This window comes from Morone saxatilis, unplaced genomic scaffold (assembly GCF_004916995.1).
Source record: "Morone saxatilis isolate NCDOM2014 unplaced genomic scaffold, NCSU_SB_2.0 Contig21, whole genome shotgun sequence".
NCBI lineage: Eukaryota > Metazoa > Chordata > Actinopteri > Moronidae > Morone > Morone saxatilis.
Window position 1 is genome coordinate 14,978,431 of NW_023339774.1, and position 5,205 is coordinate 14,983,635.

Consider the following 5,205-nt stretch of genomic DNA (forward strand, 5'->3'; position numbering starts at 1 on the left):
CTGAAAGCAGGGGGAAACAGCTAGCCTGGCTCTGTGCAAAGGTAAAGATCTGGTCACACAGGTTGTGGTTTTATGCGGGTTAATTGCATTCTTGTTGTCACTGTGAGGTTGTCAGGCAACACTGCTCCTGACCAAGAGATAGTCCAGCAGTAAAACAACATCTTGTTGTTTTTACACTTTGGTTTTTGTACGGATTAAACAAATAAGATATAACCAGACTGTATAATTAAAATGGACTTTGTTTCTGTGACAATTCTCACTCGGCTTTCAGTTAAGGTGGGCAAACACGTGGAGCATCGGCGGACCTGAGGTGAGCTGAATAAAGCCTGGTTACTGACAAAAGCTGCCTGCAATGGCACCTACCTGTCACTCCAAGCGACCATGCCCTTATTTATGTATAACTTTAAGCCTTGACATAATTTAAACAGTTGAGTTATACAAAAAAGTTATCCCCTGTTCAGCTACCAAAAACATTTTTTTGTACCAGGCTGTGAACATGCTGTAAATTTGGGCATTTTAATATGGGGGCTTATGGAAATTGACTCACTTCTGTAGCCAGCTTAAAGTGGCCGTCGGAGGAACTGCAGTCTTTGTTATTTCTGTGTTGGCTTCGTTTGCCAGCCACAGAGGTTGTCGTTTGAATATAACAAGATTTTGTTACCTTTGGACAGAAGGGCCAGGCTAGCTTTTGCCACCCTTTTCCAACCTTCAAACTAAGCTAACACGATTTTCAACTTTGACCTTTAAGAGCATTTTCCAAAATGTTGAACTTTTTCTATAATAAGTCCCATGAGTCATATGTTTTTCTTTAGAAAGATAGATACCCCAGAGAAAATAATCTATAAAATCTCTGTAAGGGTACACAAAAGGCTGTAACACTTGAGGTTTAAGTCAATAATATAATAATAGTATATATAATATAAAGTTCATACAAAGTCCAATCATGAATTTTTGCAATTGTCCGAAACTTCTTCACATAGCTTAGCATAACAATATGATGTGGTGGTTCATCATTAGCATAAATCCGCTGGCAAGGTTTACCACCCTGTTAATTACTGGGGCTTCTCAGAAACTTAAGCAAGAGGAGACACTTCAAGGGCAGTGCAGCAGAGAAAAGGCAGAGTTTTGAGAATTTTGAATTTCTTGACAAATTAAAAGTGAATACTCTTGTGCAAATTTTGTTTTTGTTGTTCTTGTTTTGTTGTTTAAACAAGTTTAGTCTATGGCATACATAAATATTACCTCCATGCTGATTAGAATCAGGAATTTTTAATTATGTCTCTGAGTGTGTCTGCTAACCTGCTGTTTTGTTTGTGCTGTACATGAAGCTGGGGTACAGGGTACTTTGAATGCAGTGAAGAAAAAGGCTTGCAGTACACAAAGCAACAACTCTAAGTTACACCCACAAGCTGCTGTTGCTTTCATCCTGCCACCTGTGGAGTGGGTGTGACCATCCTAGCCACCAAATCTGTCAGATAGACCTGTTTCTGCTCACAGGCCATGTTTTGGGTGATGGAATCTGTTTTATGAATAGCTTTTGTTGTGTTGTGAGATTTTGTATTAGGCTTTTCTCCTCTTTCCACACAGTGATAGGAACAGCAGATATAGTTATATGGACATTATTATTATATGGATCTTTAAGTGGTGGTCATTTAGTACTGTGTTATGCCAAAGACGTGTTAAAAATAAGCTAATGCTTATACATTAAAAGCATAAAAAAACATGTTTCTATATATGTGTTATAATAAAGAAGATAGGTTAAGTTCTATTCTTGTCATGTATTTTTTTTATATCTGTTGGAATAAAATGGTCAGTTCTCCTGGCATCCAACCAAAGGTTTATCGTGTTAAATTTCAAAAGTCAAAAGTTCTTTCAACATATTTTAGAGTTATGCGGCGGTTAGTATAACATTTAGTATAAATATGGTGCTCAATATGGCAACAGAAAAGAGTAGAGAAATAGATTTAAAACAACACAAACACCATGACTCCTAAATGTGATGTAATTGATAATAAGTAAGTTGAATTACTTTGAAATATTATGTATGTGTACCACACCATTGTGTCATTGTGCTACTTTTTACAACTACAGAAATTGTTATAAAGTTGCAAACGCCTCTGATTTTAATCACAGATTGACAGCAGTGTAATTACTTTAAAGGTCACATGGAATGAAAACATTATTTTCCATGATCTCTGTCTGTTCTTCTATCTTTTAAATGCCAAATATACTGTATGTCCACCCTTCTTTCTTTTAGTAGAAATTGGTCCATCAAGCTAACTAGAACTTGATGCAGGAACATGGGTCGGAGGTGTGTAGGTGTGTGTGGGAGGTGTCAGTGCGCAACAACATCTCCAACATTATCGGCAAATCTCTTTGCTTCCAGAGTTTCAAACATATGTGGCTTGACGCCCGAGATACAAACATCTACCACCTCTTTGTCCTCTTCCACCTCCTCTGGGAGTGGGGTGGGAGGGTGGGCGGAGGGGTGCATAATGAACCATCCTACAATCAGTGTCCAGATTTCAGGCTTCGGCCTGCCTGATTTTGAACCCTCAGCATCCCGCCTCTTCTCTTCATGTGGTTATCAGCCTACCTTGATACACCTAATGTTATGTTTTAATGTGTTCTTCTTCTTAATGTAAAGTTAAAGTTAATGTAATGAAGCAAATATATCTATTACCACCTTACCAATGGTGGATGATGATGATCTCGCATGCTAATATTTGCAAATAAACACTAAACATAAAGTGCAGCTGAAGCTGACGGGAATGTTATTCATTTTACAGGTTAATCTGTCATAAACCAAACTACTGGATGAATAAAAAATTCGACCTGATGATGGCACCAAGAAACATTTCCATAGGTGCAACTATAAATGGGCTACTATGATAATCATAAAACCAGTTTAACATGCCTTACCAAAACAGAAATGGGAAGGAAGCCAACATTGCTCGAAAGAAAGAGGTGAAGACAGAGAAGAGGATAGGCGAGGATGAAAGAAAGATGGCGTGAGTCTTAAAGAGCTTAACCGTTAGACTGATTTACTTTGACCAACAGAAACATTGCACAGAATAGAGAAAAAGATAATGGAATATGAACAACACAAACAAAAGCACAAGTGAACATCAGTACTCAGTACTCAGAGTCTCTAGAGTATGACACACACTCAAACTCTAAAAGAATTGCACAATTCAAACCTTTGCATTTCAAGTCTTGCTCCAATTGATATGAACTCATCATTTACTCATGGAACTCATTATGTGTTCAAGGAAAATTAAGCTTTGAAAGTAGTGGAACCTCTTCCCTCAACCATTTAGTGGCTGGGGTCACCATGGAGACGGTGGAGTACATTACTGTCTGGACAGGTGATGCATTAATCCCTGGAACAGCCAGGTTTGTATCTGATACCAAAACCAGGTTTTCTAACTTTACCGTTTGTCTCTGCTCAGTGGTCTCCACTTTGGCTGTTTGGGGGTGGTTGGATATTAAGAAAGACTGGAAGCAGGCTTTGAAATATACATTTTATAGCCAGCTGTATCTTTCTCTGAACGAGGACTGAAGGAGCCAAAGGGCATGGAAATCTCCCATATTACCTAGTCATTCAAAAACTGGCTAATATAAACAACTATGTGACATTCAATTAAAGGTGTACACTGCATGGCATTGTTACCATTGTCCAACTCTTGAGCAAAAGCCAGGGAGGATGTTACTGGCCATGGGAATTAAGCTCATGATTGAATATGAACCAAGGGCTCTGAAAATGAGTCACTTCATCAGTATGCACCAGCTAAAGCAATTTGCAACTTCATCTCGTTCTAATGAGACTGTGAGTTGTAATTACCTTTTAAACCAGCTGAGGACCTTAACAAGGTAACCAGCATGAATCTAGGAGTTGCTGGCCAAGACTGTACTGTACTGCTGATGTTTCCATACGATGTCACTATACTAGGGATTCTCTCTGTCCAAGAAGAGAATGATCGTTAATCCAAAATGTCCAGGTACTCACTTCTTTCATCTCTGCAAAATTGTAAAGCTAGGTGCAGTTCAGAGAGTTTTAACCCTACAGGCAGCTTCTCAAATCCAATCTTCAACACAAAGACAAACAGGATAGTCAGTATCTATAATAAAAAAAAAATAGGGAATTTCCTTCGATAAATGCTCTTCCTCTATTTGTTCAGTTTGTAACATGGCAACAACATCAAACAACCCTTAGAGCAAAGACATATATACAATACATTAGCATGTCTGTAACAAAATTGATGGCAGTGGAATGCCGGATTTGTGGCTTCTTTGTTATTCAGCTCATGGACTGAGAGTGATAGACCTCCTCTGTCTTCAGTGTGGATTACCATTTGCTGTACCAAAAGCCTTCATGTAATATCTGACACTACACTGGCAACCCTCCACACAATGACTGCATATATCCTGCCAAGTACACCTAATGTAGCAAATGCAGATATATTTCACAACAAAACACAGCAGTATTTACTGCAGGTTTACTCTAATAAAGAAGCTTAGACATTTAGTTATGGAAGAATTTGTATTCACTTTCATCTCAGGCAGAAATTATCTAATTTCAGAAACATCTTGCCCCCCTTAATCAGTATAAACAAGACTCAGAGTCATGCTAGTGGCACTGTGAGGCTGTACTTAGGCAAAGCGGTGCTTTGAGCAAAATGCTAACAACAGGATGTCAACATTGCCATTGAAAGCATGTTAGCATGCATTTAGCAGGTAATATTTAGCAGATTCACCATCTTAGTATAGTCTATGTAAGCTAACATTTACCATTTAGCTAAACACTAAGTATATCTGAGACAGGTATTTGGTCATAAACCAATGTATTGGTCAAATTAAATTAAAATGTTCACCTTATGGTGGCACTGAATGAAAAGTGAATTATTGAATGTCTATTAGTGGTCGACTGATGTGGGATTTTCAATGGCCGATGCCGATATATAATGCTAATATCAAAACCAAAAAAAATCTATATACAATTATTTTTTAAAGTCAGGCATACGTTTACAGCAGGGTGCTTGAAAGTTACAGTACAGCACTTGAAACTAACTTTTGCTCCACCTTCCCAAAATTCACTAACATTGTTCCATAACAGCCACACTGACAAGGTTGCCTGCAAATGTGTCTGAAGACATGTTTTACTTATCAGCCTTGTGAGCACCGATGCGGATTATCTCAAGAAAT